At 37.9% G+C, this 21,275-nt stretch overlaps 1 protein-coding gene across 1 annotated transcript in view; it reads left to right on the top strand.

The window, feature by feature from the left end:
* Positions 1-917: 917 nt before the first annotated feature.
* Positions 918-21,275, top strand: part of UGT2B4 (UDP glucuronosyltransferase family 2 member B4) — a 58,127-nt gene continuing 37,769 nt past the window's right edge. Inside the window, exon 1 of the mRNA XM_050791406.1 lies at positions 918-1,012. The gene's annotated coding sequence lies outside the window, so the exon portion shown is untranslated. The remainder of the gene's footprint in view (positions 1,013-21,275) is intronic.

Here is a 21,275-nt window from a genome sequence, read left to right as displayed (position 1 = left end):
AAGCCTGGCATTTGAGAAGAAGGGGAAAAGGCAAACTCAAATGGAATTCTGTGCAGCATGTATTTTTAGTGGAAGTAGTCTACATAAAACTATCTTTTCAAAGCCCTTGTACCATGATTTTTGGACAAAGGGAATAATATGTTCATTTCCAAATAGTAATACTCTCAACACTTGGCTTAAATTCAATCCTAAAGAGTCAGACTTGGTTGTCTCTTTTCCCCTCTCAATTATTCCAGTCAATTGACTTTTTAAAATATATGCATGGATAATAACAGTTTACTGGATTGTATTGAAATTGTCAGCTTAGGAGCTAGATAGGTGCTTAGGAACTTCAGGGAAGTGTGTTAACCAAACACCATGAGATACGTGGAAGAAGAAAAAGGAGAGAATTATTTGTTACAAAGGGTTACAATCTGCAGGTTAGGAAACAGAGTCTCCAGGTAATACCAAAAGCGTACGATTCAGAGATAAAAAATAGAGGCTGGGCTTTATGCCTAAGAGGACCCAACCAGTTATGCATACATATTCAGTAGGATATATAATAATCCTAGGAATATTAATGAAGAAGACCAAACACATGCATGGCGAACAAATAAGTATGTTCATCCCATGCCTACTTTGGCACGGGAACTTAACATTAACATGAACTGAAACTTGTCTCTTTACATCAAAAAGTCAATCAGAGGGCATAAAAGCACCTTGTGCACAGTCATCGTGGGCTGGTCAGAACCAGTCTGTGGTCAGTCTTTATTGCTTAGGAAAGAATGTTTTGTAAGTCCAGTCAGCTGTCCTAGAGAAGCCACAGTAAGGGAAGGTCTAGTCATGACGTTAGACAGTCTGTCAACATTGGTGGAAAAATCTTTCAATCATTTTTTTTTTTTTTCAGGAACTGGTGTCTGTTGAATTATTAGAACATAAAGTCCTGTGACAGTTATAGGGAAGTGGAGCAATGAGGTGTGACTAATTTCCTGCCTTGCCAAAACCACTGAATCTGCCTGGGGTCTCCTTTCTGGTGAGTTTGTTTTGTTTTGCTTGAAAGCTTAGGAGTTTTATTTTATTCACAGGTGTATCCCCATAATAATTCAGCTTTAGGGTGTTACTATTCCCAGTAATGTTGACAGAGCTAAGAAAATAAACTAGGAACTATGACTTATCAAGAGAAGAAACTCTCCATTAACCCTAGGTTGGAAAGGAAAAGTAAAAGAAGTGACATTTTAGAGTTCCTTAAGAAATGGAACTGTGGAAACAAGATAGCATGGTAAGAGATGGGGTTGCAGAGAGACACAGCCACTGAAAACAAGGTGAGGCCAAGGTAGAGAAAGATCAGGTAAGATAGGAGCTGCTTTCTCTCCTCCTTCTCTTTGATGTTCTGCAGTTCTCTCTCCTTATCTGAATATCATTAGAAGACCAGCTGGCAAAAGTTTCTGGGCAATGCAAACTGGATTAGTCAGTGTAACTGCAGGATATACATGGATACACACACACACACACACACACACACACAGAGAGAGAGAGAGAGAGAGAGAGAGAGAGAGAGAGAGAGAGAGAGAATCAACTTTCCCTGACAGCTGTTAACAAAACTATTCAGATGAGTCAAATGTGGAAAATCTCATCCTTCACAAAGCAGACACCAGGTCACATCAGCGAGAGTGCTTTTGCACAGCTCTTATAAGATCATCCCTTAGAGTTAACCAGGAGACTGAAGTTGGTTGTTTAACTTATTTTGTTTGTAAATATTGCATGTGTCCCTTATTCTCTGGCAGCACTTCCTCTGGTCAAAGTTCTTTAGCTGGTAGAATTATCCCGAATTTCATCATTTTCAAATCAATGTAATAATATGTTTTGTCTTAATGATTTGCCATTACTTTTCACTGATTTTTATTACTGAATACCAAGGTATTAAGATATGTTATTGTAAAATGCAGATATTAGATATAATTTAGACTATACTCAACATATTTTAGCATCCTAGTTTATCTTTGGTATTTTGGATCAATAACCACAGCCAGGAGAGTAATACCTTCTCTGGCCAAAATCCAAAACACAGTAGTTCAGAATAATCAAGCAGCGCTCTCAGCTTCCAATCTAAGTAAACTGTGGCCAAATCCCTAGGTAATACGAATTCTATATTCCCATATTTGGATCCCATATTCCTCTGTTGTGATTGACGACCTTCAAATTGCCTCTAGGTTACAATAATAAAAAAAAGTAGTCTTTCAAAAATACTAGTGCATACTTTTGAGAGAATCCATTCCCTTTTTAAATTTCTTGAATTCTACACCCATGTACTTAAACTAAAATATGGAAAACGTCAGCTATCAGATTCTAATTTAAAACACATACTGCATTTTTAAGACCACAAAATCAATTTTTTTCTCGTAGGTAAGAACTTCAGGATCTTCATTAGATAATGGGGAATTTTATAAAATCAGCACATTTCACAGACATTAGAACTTGTTGCATTTCCTTCGCTGTGAATATATTTCCTATTCATACTCAATGTTGAGATTAATATCATAATTTGATTATGGGTCCTTCATGTTCACAGATTTTGATGCCACCAGAAATAACAAAGAGAAGATGTGGAAAATTCTGTGTGTTTTTTTTAAGCATATGTACTATGAAATAAAGAATGCATGCTGTATGATGAAAGGTGATGTACGTGATGTACCTGTGTCTGGCTAGAATCTTAGGGAATGATGCCATGCTGAGGAGGGTTCAGGTTGACATCTGCTATTAACATTTTGAGCATGTAGCAGTTGTAGTAGCCAGATCAGCCTTGGTGGGATAAAGTCCACGTCATAAACTTATATATAGTCTCTGTCTCAGACAGCATTGCTCCTTTTTAAAAATAAACTTTACGATCAAGTTCTGGAGGTCTGAAGGAAAAGACTGAGTTCCATAGAACTACTTATTCAATCCACTTTATTGCTGAGGCAGTTCCTAGAGTGCATGCCTTCTAAGTGATTTCTGCCAATTAAAAAAGGTAAACCCACATAAGTCTACCTCAAATATTCTTTCCATTAACTTTTCACTGAGATTATTTCCATATCCTTAAAAACTAGTCAGTTCATTAGGTACTACCTGTGATTCTGTAGAGCTGTAACACAGGCCATTCTCTGCTCCTCCCCCTCCCAAAAAGTACAGTTATTTAGATGTCCTGCTTGATATTCTGCCCATTAGAAGGATTTTGCTTAAAGATTTTTTAAGAGACACTCCTGAGTGGGACTGTAACCCTGTATTTTGTTCTATTAAATTAGAAATTACCCCATAAATCTCTAGGCAGGCTTATTGAGATTGGTTTAAAAACATTGTTCAGTTCCATGAGAGCCTTATCCATTTGCTAAAGTGATTTAATTGTTTTTCTGAAATTTTCTCAGTCCTTTTCTTAGATTTGTATGTCCATTAAGAGTAGAATACTGCTGTTAATGTTCAGTTATATTTTTGTCGTTCTCACAACAGAACAGCCATCTCAGGTAGGATAGGTTCTTGGTACCCATGGACAAATATTAATAGTAAATATCCACCAGAACTCAAGAGTAAATCAGAGACTGTTTTTCTAATGGAGAAGATATTTCAGGAAAATGGGTGAGAGTTTTGCTCCAAAATGCTGAGATTCTCTTACTATATTTTGTTAAAGGTTTATTTAACTTTGGCATCTACGACAGACAAAGGAAGAAAACGTGAAATTCCTGAGTTATAAGATGAATGTCACAAGGTGTCTATAGGCAACATAATCATCTATCTATGTATATGTGTATTCATGTAGCTATCTATCTATCTATCCATTTATCTATCATCTATCTGTCTATCTACCTATCTACTATCTAGTCTATCTCTCTATTTCTCTATCCATCTATCATCTATCTATCTGTCTGTCTATATATCTATCTAATCTCACACACACACGTTCAATGCATGTATAAGATATATAGGATATATAGGTGTGTACACATAGGATATCTATATATTCAAAAAAGATGAAGCAGTATCATCATAGGATATTCATACATTTTATTCTGAAAAGTAATGTGAGCAATTAGGCAATGCCACAGTTACCTGTAAGTTGAAACATTCTACAATTTTGGTCCTGTAGCTGGATTTGGTACTTTTCCAAATCAAGTATTTTGTAGTTAATATAACCCAACCAGCCTCTACCATCATTGGTGTCTATTATTTCCACTGAAATTGTAGATCCCAATTTTATTGCGGCATCTTTCACTTTCATCTCTACCCTACAGAAGAAAAACACAATGTAGATTTTCAAGGCTATTGATAGGTTTAGCACAAATATATTTTTTAATGTCACTGAGATGGTGAAATGGATTCTGAACATGTTGCACATAATATATCTCCTCTAACATTCCCATTCCCCTCAGCCTATAGGTGATTTTCATATAGAATATCAATAATGTTATCAAATTTGAACTTTATTTGCTATAAGTCATGTTAAATCCAGGCCTTAATTATTCAACCAAATGCCTGATAATGACATAATTAACTCTTTGGACAAACACATTAACCTCAAAGTAGTGGATACATGCATCTTTGTAAAAAGTTGGCCTGATAAAATATTATTTTAATAGTTTTTATTTAAGATGAAAAATGAGCCTCTTGTTCAGTCCATCAAAGTGATAAAATTGTGCCTCGTGTTGCTGTATATGTGAGTGGACTTTGCAATTCTCTTCTTGAAATGAAGCATTGAGAAGTGGTAGAGATGAATCTTATGGAAACTGTAGATTCCCTTGCTAGAACATTATTCCATGCTAAGTTCTTACAAAGTCTTACACAACACAAAATTAGTGTTTTCAGATAGACAAGGAGGGTATCATTGAGCCCATAAAAGAAGTTCAAGGAGTTTTAGGAGTATAAGTTTCTAAGTTGTCTGTGTCTGCTGAAATATCCCTCTCTAAATCTCAGGGTCCCCCTCATTTCTACTCAGTTTTCTGATATAACAAGAGGAAAATTAGAGACATCTATGAGCTTGTACGTTGAAAAGTCATTTCAATTCACCACTGCAATTAGATTTGGGGCCTGATAGTCATGATTTCAATTTGGCTACAAGATATTGGATATTATTTACAACTTCCTTCCATAGAGGTTGTTTTCTCTTCTTTCAGGAGTTATAAATTCAAAGCCCTGAACTAATCTTTCCTTTTCTATCTATGTATTTTCCAACTTAGAAACACTCATTCTGTGTGGATCTTTGATCAGCATTATAACAAGCAAGTTTCAAATTTTATCTCACAAAACTTGCCCACAATAAACATGTTAGAACATATTGCAAACAGTGTTAATTTGAAGAGTCATGAATACTGTTGTATAAGACACATAACCAGTGTTCTAATTTTTCATAAAAAACATCTATGTATCAATTAAGGATGAGAACAACCTCAGAGTCGGACAAGATTTGAGCCATTTGAAACCTTGTGAGCTTTCCCAGTCTCTGATAACCAGCCAATAATTAAATGTTGATCTTTAAGTCTTCTAGAGTCTAGGTAGCCTAAATAAAATCAGTCTCAAACATGAGAAGTCCCAGTATTCACATGATAAAAAATATTTTCTATCAATCTCTATATGTCATTTTGCAATATCTTCATAATATGCTCTATTAGATGACACAGCTGGGCAAATAACCTATACTCACCAAATTTATAGATTTTTTGCATTCATTGATGTGATCCTGAGCATGAAAAGAATCAAGAAAAAAAATTCCATACACTGGTTATACCTGAGAGGCATCTGAGTTGAACTTTAAATTATAGGCTACAACTTGAAAATACTGAAGTAAACTAATTTTTGCAACAACTTCTTTTAAAGCCGTTGAACATAAGCATTCAAAATTTGTTTGTATAATTCCCATAATTTTCTTCCCAAATTTAACTACTCTGTTCATCTTGTCACTTTTTTATTTAGGTATACATCAATCAATAAAATAAAGACAGAGAAGGTAGGGACTGATCTCATTTGTCTCCACATTCTTTGTACCTAGTGATCATCTGGGCACAAAGAACAAATTTGATACATGTTGACTGAACGAATGAATAAATAAACACATTTACATTTACTAGATAGAAATAGACTGTCATATCTGCTAAAGAGGAGAGAACAAGTAAAAAACATGAGAAAATGGTGAGGCTATGGTGAGCCATAAATCAAAATAAGAATTTTAGTAGATAGAGTAAAATAGTATTGAATTCTAGACTGTGTCAATAAAATGACTGAAAAGTTTTTTGAAATCTGACTTGAAGACGTTTTTTACTTATTCTGGCATGTTTGCAGTTTCAATGAAATGGCAGCAACACAAAATGAATTACACAATTGAAAGTAAGGAAAGATGATGAAATGCATAGACACCTCCCATAAAAGTAAGTTGTGAATGGAAAATAAAACGAAATAACATGAAACTTGAATGGTTCTAAGATCCACGAAACTTAAAGATAAGCCATCAAAATCAATACCAACCTGAAGACATAGCATCAAGATGTGGCATCAAGATCAGGACCCAGTATGTTGTAGTATTGTTTTATGTTAAATGCTTGATGTTATTCTAAGTGCAATGTATTAACTCAATACATTCTTAAACATCATTAAAAATCATATTAGTTTTAGACAAATTTTACCAATAAGAGAGAGGAAACAAGTAGATCGTATAATTTTTCTATGTTTGTTGGTAGTGATTGGGGAACAATTTACCTTAAACTGATGGAGCTATGTTTGTTGGTAGTGATTGGGAAACAATTTACCTTAAACTGATGGAGCCCAGAGTCAGTACAATTGAAAATAAATTATCTACTTCTGATTTTAAATGTGAAAGAATTATTATGGAAGGGAAGTTATGGATACAGAAAAAAGACAGGAGGGTTACGAGGTAAGGTGAATATCTCCAAAAGACTGGCCTTAATACAAGTGAAACTCGGCACAGAAATTCATTTAATGGAAGGGGAGGAGTAGAAAAGGATGATTATACTTGTAGGTAAGATTGCAGTTAGGTTAGAAGTAAGCAGTTTGATTCCTTATAAAGATAAGGAAGATTCTTATGTGTTTCATGTTTTCTTCAAGTTCTATGCAGGTGTTAGTGTTTTAAACTCAAGCTATGTACTACCTCTGCTCTTACTTGTATTAAGAAATGTATTATTCATCTTATCTGTCATTACATTCCGCCTGAAAGCACTACTAAAAAATTCACAGCCTTCTTGTGTACTCTGCTTCTCTTCTTTGCCCTGCAGTCACCTCCTCTCTTGTTTTACTGAGTATGTCAAAGTTTTGTAAATCACTCCATATTTCACCTTCTCCAAAAAGCACTGTACTCCTCTTTTTCCATATACAGGTATTCTCACATGGTGGTGGGAAATAGTAAATGTGTAGGGGCTCTACAAACAGTAGCATTATTTTAGATTTCCAGCTCCAGATATAAGAACCAAATATTCATGAAAGTAAAGAAAAACTTTTCACATGATGTTGTCTCTCATCTTATCTTCAAAATATGAATGTAATATCATATCCCCTTCAGTGAAAATCTTGAGGTTTCTTGCTAAAAATTAACACTAAGTTTTAAAAGCTCTAGTACTTTAACTTTTTATCTTTCTAATTGCATTATCTTCTATGTGTTTTTCTGGTTATAACTGTTGTTCCTACCAGTTAGTTGTTGGAAAAGTAAATGAAATATTTACACAGACCGTGGAATGACAAATACCACTACAACAGAAACTAGAAAGTGGAAGTCTTTATATCTTACATTGGAGGCATGCATTTGGCTGATAAATGTCAACATGTTACTCAAATGGCGGAGATGTGACTCCTGATTCTCCCATCTCTGGCTAATGAGTGAAATCTGTATGTCTTTGCTTCTGTGTAAATAAGACAATAAAGTAATTGAAAAATATCCTATGTCTAACTTCTTCAATGATTTCTATTTTATTTACATTTTTGCATATCACTGTAGTTTGTTCATTTTTATACTATAATATTCCATTACATAAATATACTACAATTAATTAAACCAAATTTTGTATATACTACATAGAAAAAAATCCAAAAAAGATTCCAATATCACAGTTGTTTTACTACAACCAAGTAGAGATAATAAAAAGACCCAGCTAATTTTTTACTTTGTACTCTATACGGACTCCTCTCCCATATGAGCGTAAGAAAAACTCCCTCATTATTATTGAATCAATGAGAAGGCTTTACTATACAAATGTATACTATCAGGAACAACTTATAGACATATGAGTTATTTTGGTACTATCCATGATAATGGTGGTATTAGTCAGGGTTCTCTAGAAGGACAGAACTAATAGTATATATGTATATATAAGGATGTTTATTAAAAACAATTGGCTCATGCAATCACAAGGTGAAGTCCCATGATAGGGTATCTGCAAGCTCGGGAAGAGAGAAGCTAGTAGTGGCTCAGGCTGAGACCAAAAGCCTTAAACACAGGGAAGTCTGACAATGCAGCTTTCAGCCTGTGCCTGAAAATCCAAGATAACCTGGCAAACAACTAGTGTTAAGTTCAAGAGTCCAAAGGCCAAAAACCCTGAAGTCTCATGTCTAAGGGCAGGAGGAACAGGTGAAGCCTCTAGCATGAGAGAAAGATAACAGTCAGAAGACACAACAAGCCAACATATTCCACTTTCTTCCTTCTGCTATGGTCTAGCCATCCTGGGAGCTGATTTGATGGTGCTCACCTACACTGAGGGTGAGTCTTCCTCTCCTAGTCTGCTGACTCAAATTTCAATCTCTTCTGCCAATTCTCTCACAGACACACCCAGAAATAGTACTTTATCAGCTACCTATGCATGCTTCGATCTAATCAAATTAACACCTAATATTTACTATCACAAGTGCATCCCTTGTCAACATGGCACCAATACACATCTCCTGAAATTATATAAATCATCAAATACAGAAAATAGTAAGATTATGTTTACATCTAACATAATACAACTATTCTTTCTACAATTGGAAGTACATTAATCCTTAACCTAAATGCTATCACATAAAGTTAAAAACATTTAAATGTTAATATGAAGTAAATCAATAATGTTACATGATAAAGAAAAAAGAAAGGAAATAAAATGAAGATATGTTCTTCGTACAAGTGTATACATGCACAAACATATTCTTAATCAAATAAGGAGAAAATACTCATGACAATTACAGTTGTTGTTTCTGCAACTGTTTATGCAGTCGTAGCTTGTGTTCATAACCACCTTCTACTACCCATTCTGTATTCCCTTTGTCTTCAGCAAGCTCCTCAGCTGGTGGTCATATTTAGTTGCTGGACTAACCTAAACCTTTATTTTTGAAGGGTCTGAGCCATTTGTCGTCCTGCCTGGATTTAGTTGTTGTAATTTCCCATTGATCTTAATCACAGGGCATGGTAATTCTAAGAGATGCCCTAAGGAATCTCCTGTATTCCAGAAATACTCTTCCTTACATCTATTATGGAGGTGTAGTCTAACTTCATTTTAATAATCCTGATCAACCACTCCAGTCAACAAGATAACTCCCTTCTTAGTCTGTTGGCTGAAAGAAAGGAGAAGCCCAAAGTAGCCAGGTAGCAATCTTAACTTCCAGTTTAATAAAGTCATTGTTGTGCCTACTTGGGTCAGCATTGCTCCCTCCCTGACAGGAGTGACAGGAGTGGATGGAGAAGGCGGCTGAGTGGTGTCTACAGAATAGGTCATCCTAACCACTTGATTATTAAAGGCTTCTAGGCCAGTAGAACATAACGTTGTGAGAACAGGAAGGAAAATTTATTTGAGAGGTAATGGTGAGTGGTGCTACTTCCGCTTCCACGGCTTGATTCCTGGACCCATGAACCTTGGCTATGGGAGAAACTGTAGAATATATTGGACAGTGATTCAGAGTATACAGAGGCTTCTGAAAAATTTTGCTCCAGTCCTGTAAAGTATTGTCACCTTGCTGGTGATGTAATTGTGACTCCAAAAGGTCATTCCACCATTCAAGAAGACAGCTGCCTCAGGCTGATGCAATACCTCAGAGAACATTGCAAGACCAGTGAATTCTATGAGCACGAGCCCACTGCTGCACTTCTTTATCTGTGAAGTGAGTGCCTTGGTCAGAGGCAATGCTCCGTGGAATACGATGACAGTGGACAAGGTATTCTGCGAGTCCACAAATGACAGTCTTGGCAAAAGCGTTGAGTGCAGGGTTGGCAAATTCATATATGCAGTGTCTATTTTAGTGAGGACAAATAACTGCCCTTTCCTTGAGAAAAAAAAAAAAAAGTCCAACGGAATCAACATGTCAGCAAGTAGCTGGCTGATTATCCTGAGTAATGGTGCCATATCAAGGGCTCAGTGTTTTTCTCTGCTGTTGGCAGCTTGGACATTCAGCTGTAGCTGTAGCAAAGTCAGCCTTGGTGAGTGGAAGTCCTTGTTGCTGAATGCATAACCTCTATTCCTGCCACAATAGTTACTGTGTTCATGAGCTCATTGGGCAATGACAGGAGTGGATGGAGAAGGGGACTGAGTGGTGTTCACAGAATAGGTCATCCTAACCACTTGATTATTAAAATTCTACTGAGGTCACCTTTTCTTCAGTATTCACATGAAACACAAATACAGTCTCAGTGTTTGACCACACATAGAGGTCAATCTACATAGTTCTTTTCCAGACTTAATTGTCAAAAATTTTTCAATCATGCTTCTTCTAAGTTCTCTGACCATGCAGCCAAATCATTGGCTATAGCCCATGAATCAGTATATAATCACACATCTGACCATTTCTCCTTCCAAGCGAAGTGCACAACCAGGTGCATTGCTCAATGTTATTTATGGATGTCCCAGAAAGCGGCTGTAGTGGTGTAGCTATCCACTTTCGGTGTCTGCTGTATTAATCAGGATTCCCTAGAAGAACAGGACTAACAGGATATATGCATATATGAAAAAGAGTTTATTAAGGAGTATTGACTCACATAATCACAAGGTGAAGTGCCACAACAGGCTATCTGTGAGCTGAGGAGCAAGGAAGCCAGTCTGTGTAACCAAACCTCAAAAGTGGGGAAGCCAACAGTGCAGCTTTCAGTCTGTGGCCAAAGGCCCAAGAGCACCTGACAAACCACTAGTGTAGGTTCAAGAGTCCAAAAGCTGGACAACTTGGAGTCTGATGTTTATGGTCAGGAAGCACCCAGCACAGGAGAAAGATGGAGGTCAGAAGACTCAGGCCAGTCTAGTCTTTCCACATTCCTCTGCCTGCTTTTTTCCTAGCTGTGCTAGCAGCTGATTAGATGGTGGGTCCAGATTGAGGGTGGGTCTGTCTCTGCCAATCCACTCATTCAAATGTTAATCTCCTTTGACAATACTCTCACAGACACACCCAGGAACAATAGTTTGCACCCTTCAATCCAATCAAGTTGACACTCAGTATTAATCATCACACCTACATACTATGCAGAACCATCTGTAAACCAGGTCATTGTCTTCTCTTCCTCTGTCAACTGCTCATAGGGAACTCCCCATGAGGCCATGGGTGCAGACTGGGAGAGAGAAAGTAGGGTGATGGGGGGGGCAGTTATGGGAACTTGAGCTACGTTCTTATGTAACTTACTTGTGCCATCAGAAGCAGCTTGAGCCCAGTCACATATATACCACTTCCACTTGATGATAGAGCACTGCTGTGCATGTCCATCTTTATGGCTAGATAGGTGAGAAAGCACTTAGATCATAATAGGTAGTTCAGATGGCATGGTAACTTGGTGACTCATATTCAAACATTCAGTTTCTAACAAGACCTAGTAACAGGCCATGGGTTTTCTCTCAAAATGAGAGTAGTTATCTGCAGAAGATGGCAGGACTTTACTCCAAAATCCTAGAAGCCTCCATGTGATTCCCTTATGGGGGCCTGCCAGAGGCTCCAAACAACATCACTATCTGCCACTGACACACCAGTCATGATTGGATCTGCTGGATTATATGGCCTAAGTGGCATATCAGCTTGTACAGCATCCTGGACCTGTAACAGAGCCCTTGCCTGTTCTTGACACCACTCAAAACTGACAGCCTTTCACGTCACACAATAAACAGGTTGAAGTAACACACCCAAATGAGGAATGTGTTTCTTCCAAAATCCAAATAGTCTCACTAGGTGTTGTGTCTCTTTCTTCGTTGAAGGAGGGGCCAAATGTAACAACTTCTTGTAACCTCAGAAAAAAATATCTTGACAGGCCTCATGTAACTAGACCCTAAGAAATCTCTCTGAAGTAGAAGCTTCCTGACTTTTAGTCAGATTTATTTCCCATAACCTGGCATGAAAATGTCTTACCAACAAGTCCAGTGTGGCTGCTACTTCTCACTCACTGGATCAGTCTAATCAGCATAATGCCATCAATGTAATGGACGAGTGTGATACCTTGTGAAAGAGAAAAGCAATCAAGATCCGTGGGAACAAGATTATGACACAAAGCCAGAGATGAAATACCCATGAGGCAGGACAGTGAAGGCATATTGATAGCCTTGCCAGCTGAAGGCAAATTGCTTCTGGTGGGCCCTATGCACAGGAATGAAGAAAAAGGCATTTGCCAAATAAATGGATGAATACCAGGTACCAGGAGATGTGTTAGTTTGCTCAAGCAATGAAGCCACATTTGGTACAGCAGCTGCAATTGGAGCCACCACTTGGTGAAGTTTACAATAATTTACTGTAATTCTTCAAGATCCATCTGTTTTCTGCATAGGCCAAGTAGGAGAGTTGAAGTGGGTTGTGGTGGGAATCACTACCCCTGCATCTTGCAAATCCTTGACGGTGGCATTAATCTTTGCAATCCCACCAGGGATGCAATATTGTTTTACATTTACTCTTTTTCTAGGCAAAGGCAGTTCTGACAGCTTCCATTTGGTCTTTCCCACCATAAGAGCCCTGACCCTATTGATCAGGGAGCCAATGTGGGGATTCTACCAGCTGCTAAGTATTTCCATTCCAATTATGCATTCTGACACTAGGGAAATGACCATTGGATGAGTCTAGGGTCTTATTAGAGCCCCCATAATTTGGACCTGAGCTAAAACTCCATTAATTACATGACCTTCATAAACCCCTAATCTAACTGGAGAGCCACAGTGACATTTTGTGTTCCCTAGAACCAATGTCAGCTCAGAGCCAACGTCCAGTAGGGCCTGAAAATTCTGATCAGTCTCTGTTCCCCAATGCAGTTAGTCTGATAAAAGACTAGAAGTCCCCTTAAAGAAGGATGGGAGAAAAATTAACAGTACACGTTTTTGATACTGTAGTAGGGTCCTTTCTCAAGGAAATCTGGCCCTCACATTATTCAAGTGGTTCTGGGTCTATAAACTGCCTCAAATCTGGAAATTGATTGAATAGCCATGACTCTCTACTTTTGTAATTCAAATTAATATTTTGTACAGTTAACCTGGAAATTTGCTGCATCTAGAAGTTAAGTAAGAATGTGCTAGGCTTCCTATTTATTTCACTTCTAAAAGCACTAAAAATTATTTGCCAGGGCCAGAGGTCTACATGAATCAGAGTATTCTTATTGCTGCTTTACCTCTGCTGTCTAGTATAGTAACTATGCCCACCTCGCTTTTGACAATTGAATGCTATCACTTGGTCCCTGCCACCTTGGGATCAATTATTCCCATTGCATTTAAGTTTTTCAGTTGAGTGACTGTGGTTCCCACTGTAAGATCTGGCATACAGAGAAGAGCAATTACAGAGCTCTTCAAGGGTGAGGGTCCTCCCCTCATGAATCTGTTTTGCAAGGTGTTGATGAAGCATATGTCTTCTGGGCCCTCTCAGTTGGGATCAGTAGGTCTAAAGTGACAAACCCACACTAGCACTTCAGTCTCCCTAAGCCTGTGGATCCCTTCCTCTACATTAAACCAGGGGAGATGAGACATTTCCAGCTTGCTCACAGTGGGTGATTTTTTGAGCCATGTTTCAACTAACCAAGAAAGTAAACTATTAGAAAGTTTTTAAACTCCTTGAGCTGCAACATTAAATATATAATCTTGTTTAGTGGATCCGTATCAATAAATTTATCCTGATCCAACTTTATGTTTATTCTACTATTATCCCACATCCTTAAGATCCATTTCCATGCCTCTTTTCCATGTTTCTGCTTACATAACATATAAAACTCAAGTAGTTCTTTTGGAATGTAGTACACCTCCTCATGGGTCACACTCTGAAATTCACCTCTAGGGGTCTGCCGGGACTTGAGTATAGTTACAGATCTAGAAGTAAAGAGGAGAGGTGGGTATGAGTTTTGAGTAGAATCAGCATTGTCTTGCCTGACAACTCCCTTGGGGGAGGCCATAGTTATTGCCTCAGCAAGTGTAAATTTAATATCCTCAGACAAAGTTGGAAAGGCTGAATGAATCCTAGGTTGGGGAGGAAATGTTGCCACTACTGATGGTGGGGAAGTCCATTTCTTTAGCAAAAATGGCTTATCAGAATTTAGGAGCTCAGTGTCCTCAGCTTCATCAGGACCCTCTCAAACATCCCCATCCCAAGTTACAGGGTTCCATTCTTTCCCAATCGATGCCCTCACTTTAACAGTTGACACCAGGAGAGGCTGACCATGCACCTCTCCTTGTAGGTCAGTCAATCTCATGACGAGTGGTTGTGATCTGATTTTCCACAATTTCAACCCTTTGCCTACAGAAGATAAGACTCTCACCAAGGACATCTTATGGGATTTGCGGCTAAGCATGCACTTTTGGAGCCAGAAGGTGGAATCACTGAGCTCGTCCCTTCCTTTTATTAGTTTCTCCAGTGAACACAGGAGCAATCAACTAATTTGATTATGTTCCTTGATTCTCCAAAAATGGTCAAAGGCATCTTGAATAGGGTAACTAAACTCTTTGCGTCTCAAGAGTGGTGAATCAGGAGTATCAAATGCACTTATTTTGCATAACTCTCTGAACAGTTTTTGTTATCAGGGTTCTACATATTATTTGAAGTAGAGTTCTTAGCATTTTGGAGTCTAATCAGATGTAACAGCCAACTCCAGAAACCTTGAAACCAACCCTAAAAATCCATCTTTAAAATTCTGTTCCTCTAGAAACACTCCTGGCACCAATATTTGTATTACTCAGGGTTCTCCTGAGAGAAAGAAGTAATAGGATACATGTATGTACACAATCACAAGGTGAAGTTTCACAACAGGCCATCTGTGAGTTGGGGAAGAAAGAAGGCAGCAATGGCTCAGTCTGAGACTAAAAGACTAAAGACAGGAAAGCTGACAGTGCAACCTTCAGTCTGTGGCTGAAGGATTGAGCTCTCCTGGCAAACCACTGGTTTGTGATCTGTCCAAGAGATCAAAATCCATAAAACCTGAAGTCTCATATCCAAGGGCAAGAGGAATAGAAGGAAGACTCTAGCATGAGGGAAAGGTGAAAGCCAGAAGTCTCAGCATTTCAGCTTTTATTGCTTTCTGCTTACTTTGTTCTAGCTATGCTGGCAGCTGATTTGATCATGCCCACCCACACTGATGGTAGGTTTTCTCCTCAAATCCAATGACTCAAATGTCAATCTCCTCTGTTGATGCCATCACAGACATACCCAGAAAGACTACTTTACCAGCTATCTAGGCACTTTTCAATCCAATCAGGTTGACACCTAAAATTAGCCATCAGAATGGTTCAGTGAATATTCTTGGTGTACATATTGTAACTAAATCTTAGAATATGTCACTGACAATAGAATTTTTCGTTTAAAAATTTAATATTTTCACATTTATTCTTAATGTTTTGTTATGAGAATCCAAGTTGATTTTTAATTAATTAAAGCATATTGAAGGGGTGATCCAAAAAGACAAACACTGTTAAATCTCTCAGACTATAAAAATATAGTATATCCATTTTCTATAACATAGTGTATTGTGACAGGTCTTTCTTGATTTATTAAGTTTATTCATTATTTATTGAGGTATGTTCCCTTACCTAAGTTTTACTTCCCTTAAAACTTTCATCACCTTTACTTTCATTCTTAATTGTTGAAAGTCACCAATACTTTGGAATCAGTAATTATATTCTATAGTCTTTGCACATTCATTCACTAGAGAGTCAAATATTATTTTTTGTCTACCTTTCTGTCCTGCAACTTCATGGTTTGCTTTTTATTTATATATTTTTATTACATTGTTACTTACATAATACTGTATCATATTATATCATAATCTTAACTTTAATTTAATCTGGATAGATCAAACCAGCCACAACACAAACATTCCTTAAGCCAAAGCCCAATCCAGAGAAAGACTCTAGCTCTTTTTAATATGTGAAGGCTGAACTATGTTGAGGAAGCTGCAGAAAAAAAGTTGGAAGCTGGCAGACATTGGCTTATGAAATTTACTAAAAGAAGATATCCCCATAACAAAATAGTGCAAAGTAAAGTAGCAGATGTTGTTATAGAAATTGCAGAAAATTATCCAAACAATCTAGCCAAGATGATTGGTGAAGATTAACACGCTAAACAACAGATTTTCAATGTAGACAAAATTGCCTTTATTGAAAAAAATATTTCACCTCAGTCTTTAATAGCAAAAGCTGAGAAGTCAATGCCTGGCTTTAAAGCTCTAAAGCACAGGCTGACTCTTTTGTTAGTGTGTAATTCAGCTGATGACTTTAAGTTGAAGACAGTGTTTATTTATCAAGAAGTCTAACAGTCCTTGAGAATTATGCTGAAACAGTTTTGCCTCTGCTGTATAAATAGAAAGACAAAGCCTAGATGACAGCACATCTGTTTATAGTGTGATATACTGAATGTTTTCATCCCACTATGGAGATCTATTGCTCAGAAGATAAAGGCTCCTTTCAAAATATTACTGCTCAATGACAAGGCATGTGCTAATGCAAGAGCTCTGATCAAAATGTACAAGGTTAAAGTTGTTTTCATTCCTGATAACATTACATCCATTGTGCAGCACATGGATCAAGGTATAATTTTGACTTTGAAGTTTTATCATTTAAGAAATACAATTTTAAGGATATTGCTATCTTAAACTATAATTCCAGTGACTAGTGATTGATATGGAGTGAGTACACTGAAAATCTTCTGTAAAGTATTTACCATTTCAGAAGATATTTGAAGCATTCATGACTTATGAGAGCAGGTTAAAATAACAACATTAAAAGGAGTTTTGAATAAGTTAATTTATTTATTAAAATTCCTATGAATGACTTCGAAGAGTTCAAAACTTCAGTTAAAGAAACAACTGCAGGTGTGGTGAAAATAGAAGAACTAGAACTGGAAATGGAGCCTGAAGATGTAACTGAATTGTTGTAACCTTATAATGAAACTCGAATAGATGAGAATTTGCTTCTTCTGCACTGGACAAGAAAATGGTTTCTTGAGATGAAATTTGCTCATGGTGAAAATGCTCTGAACATTGTTGAGATGACAACAAAGGATCTGGAATATTACATAAACATGCTTGATCAATCAGCAGCAGAGTTTGAAAGAATTAACTTCAAATTTAAAGAAGTTCTACAATGGATAAAATGCCATCAGACACCATTGCATGCTAAATAGAACTCTTTCATAAAAGGAAGAGTCAATCAGTGTGACAAATGTTATTGCATTAGTTTAAGAAAATGCCACAGCCATCTCAATCTTTAGAAACCACTATTCTGATTAGTTAGCAGCCATCAATATGGAGGCAAAAACTCTTCAGTAATAAAAATACTACCATGTGGCTTAAAGATCGGATGATAGTTAGCATTTTATGCAATAAATATTTTCTATTGAGGTGTGTACATTATTTTTTAGATATCACGTTATTTGCACACTTAATAGACTTACTAATACTGTAAACATAACTTTTATATGTACCACCACATTTGTGTGATTGAGTTTTTTGCGATGTTCACTGTATTGTAATTGTCTGGAACCAAGCCCCTAATATCTCTGAAGTTTACCTGTAGATTTTTCATGTTTGTCATCTCCTGCCAAGCAGATAGTCTATATGAGAAAAAATGATTGATAATTTGTATTATTCTTAATGATCAGAAACATTCAAACTTAGGTTGTGTATAATGTGTTTTTGATTGTGTGTATGTGTGTGAAGTAAACATGATGATTTCTAATTTCTTATTTTTTCTCACTAATAACCTAAATATTAAATGTAAACCTATATTATTTATTTTAATTTTCATATTCTACAAGGCTGAAACATTTTTAACAGATATATTTGCATCTTTTGCATGTCTCAATAAATATCAGTTAATTATTCACCAACCAATAATCTTTTCCTCAGGAACACATAGTCTCCAAATCTTGGATAAAAAAGGCTATATATGCACATTAAATCATGAGTGTTAGAGTCTTCTTGCTCAAATAATTAATATACTACACTTGTTGCATCATTTGATGTATCAGTTCCTGAAAGAACAGTGACAAAATTTCTGCGATGATGGCTAATTTTTATATTCTGCTTATAATTGAGAAAATTCTTGCTTTATAGAATTTAAGGTGATCATTTTGGCTACCTTCATATAACAAATTATTATAGTTTCCTAGTGTCGTGGGATTCTAGGGATGTCACTTACCAGCCAGAACCCTCTGGGTCTGGTGGCACTTTCTGCCTAACTATTGCTTGTACCAGCTGGGTATATTCCACCCACTTGGCCCGGCAGGCTGCGCTTGGCTCTTGCTACTAGCCTGGATCCCACACCTGCCATCATCAAGCTAGTCATGAAGTGGTGAGAAGTGTGTGGAAGAGTGAGTGCAAGGTCCAGCCACTGTGCATAGCCAGGCATGCTGACTGCTACAGAGAGGTGGGCAGCTCCAGGCACCAGCACAGGTATCAGTTCTGTGTGAGGCTGCAGCTGGATGCGACATAGTGCACACAGCTTCTGCTGCAGTCATCCACATCTGGATGAGTGGAATGTGGTGGCACCCAGAAGCTTGAAGACGTCAGGAACTGCAGAGCCCCAAAGAGGGTGTCACGTCCCTGGCTTGGGAGACCTTAGGTCTGGGCTCCCCAAAGGGCTACAGCTCTTCTCTCTGTCTTGCCACCTGCAATATGGCAAGTAGGGGAGCATGTTTCAGGCCTGTTTATGTTACAGATGTTTCAGTCCCACCATTAGGTAGTTCCTGAGTTCTTGTCCCATGTCCAGGAAGAATGAGGTACACAGTCAAATGGTGGGTGAGCAAAGCAGAGAAGAGCTTCTTTGAGTGACATAATAACTCTCAAGAGACCCTAAGTGAGTAGCTCCTTTCCACAGTCAGGTCATCCCAATGAGTGCCCAACACTCGAGGAGACCTATGGTTAGCTCCTTTGCACAGGCAGGTCATCCCAATGTCTGTTAGAGTCTGACTGTGTCTGGAGGTTTTTGTGGGCTTAGAAGAGAGGAACTGCTTGCTGATTGGTCCATAGGCTGACATGGTGAGCATGGAAAGGGCACCATAAGTTGTTTCTCCCAGCAACAGCCTTCATCCTGAACTGACATATCAACCCCTAGGCCTTAGTGTGCCCCTAGCTCGAAGGTGGGACTTCATCAGGGATCTGCTTCTTACTGCCCAGGAACCTGTCTGTCTCATGTGCCATGAACAAGTCATACCTGGCACTCAGGCTGTTAATGCTGAGGGGCACCTGCAGGATGGTGCTGAGCCACCCTCAGTCCCCACTTGGCTGCCTTCCTATGTTCATCTGTGCTCAAAGTCTGGAGGGAGCTGAGGTGGCATGGGGCTGTTGTGTCAGCCTTGCCCCAAGCATGTACATGCCCAGCCACATCGTGATAGTGCCCAGGCTTGGACACAACTTTGCTCCATGCCAGAGCAGGTTCCGGGAATAGGGAGAAGCAGGAGCTGGCACTTCTGAGCTTTCAGGGGCAGGGAGCCTTCCTGAGCCCCCATAAATACGGGGATGCCCAAGTCCACAGCTATGGCTGGGCAGCTGCAGCAGCATCTGGGAGCACAGTGCTACCACGCTGCTAACTCAAAAAAGGATGGGGCTCCTGCCTGTTCTTGTCTCCTATTGAGTCTGTGGAACAGGTAACCTCAGCAGCGCTTCCCAACTCCAGCTGGCATCTTTGCAGTTGCTGCTTTCTATGGGCTGCTGTTGTCATCACTAGTGAATTAAATATTTTCATTAATTTTTTTATTTTTGGTAATGTTTTTGAAATAAAATCAGTCATTTTCTAATGTCCGTAATTTTCTCAAGTATATGTGATATATTGTGATATATGTGTGAAAATATATGTGTTATATTTTTCTTAAATTTACTTCAAATGTTTTTATAATTTAATGTTTTACATAGTGGTTTTGATAGGATATAAGTAGACGTTTTAAAAAATCTACTGTTTTATGTGTAGTTTCTAAACATAAAATGTATAGCTACTTGTGTTTATTTGTGAGATGCTATATTTTATTTTTAATATCTTTTAAAAGACTTTACACTTTTCTGATTATATTTCCTCATCTTTCTTTTGTGAGAATGGGGCAGAGCAATATTCATTTATGCATTCGCCTAGCTCAGTGAATCTGCAATTTTACATATGATAATATTGAAAGGGCAGAGGAAGCAGTAAGGTACACATTTGTCTCAGGTGAGTGGAGGAATTACTTTGAGTTCTGTCCTTTGTTCCATACCTGTGAAGATTAACTCTTAATTTACATTGCTGGGGTGAAATTCAACAGAACTGTTTTAGGGTAAAGATCTTGTTGCACACAAAGAAGACCCTAGTGAGAAAATTATGAGGGAGGTATTTAGATATTTTATTTTCATAGTTGTCTTATTTAGGAATAAAATGGGAGGCAGGTTTGCATGACACAGCTCCCAGCTTGGCTGTTCACTCTGACTTAGTCCCAAGCATGTGTGCTTGTGTTGCAGATGTTTCAGTCCCACTATTAACTGGTTCCTGAGTTCTTGTCCCATGTCCAGGAAGAATTAGGTCCACAGTCAAATGGTGGGTGAGCAAAGCAGAGAAGAGCTTCAGTGAGTGACATAATAGCTCTCAGGAGACCCTAAGTGGGCAGCACTTTTCCACAGGTAGGTCATCCCACTGAGTGCTCAACATTTGAGAAGACCCGTGGGTAGCTCCATGGTAGTGATTTTGGGGCTCTGAGATTTATTTTCCTTTCACAGAAAGATAGCTATCTGAGTAGACAGAGGAATGCTACTCATTCCCTATCTTAAAACACTGCCTGTTTGCCTAACCCTGAATATTGAAGGTCCATAAACATTGTTTATGTACCTAAATCTGCATATCCATATTCCATAAAAACATTTATATAGAGTTGGTTTTAATCACTAAGTCAATCAGCGCAGAAAAAAAAAAAAA

Source organism: Macaca thibetana, chromosome 5 (genome assembly GCF_024542745.1).
Source record: "Macaca thibetana thibetana isolate TM-01 chromosome 5, ASM2454274v1, whole genome shotgun sequence".
NCBI classification, from domain to species: Eukaryota; Metazoa; Chordata; class Mammalia; order Primates; family Cercopithecidae; genus Macaca; species Macaca thibetana.
Note: the sequence above shows the minus strand (reverse complement) of the source record. Positions and strands in the feature narration are given on the sequence as shown.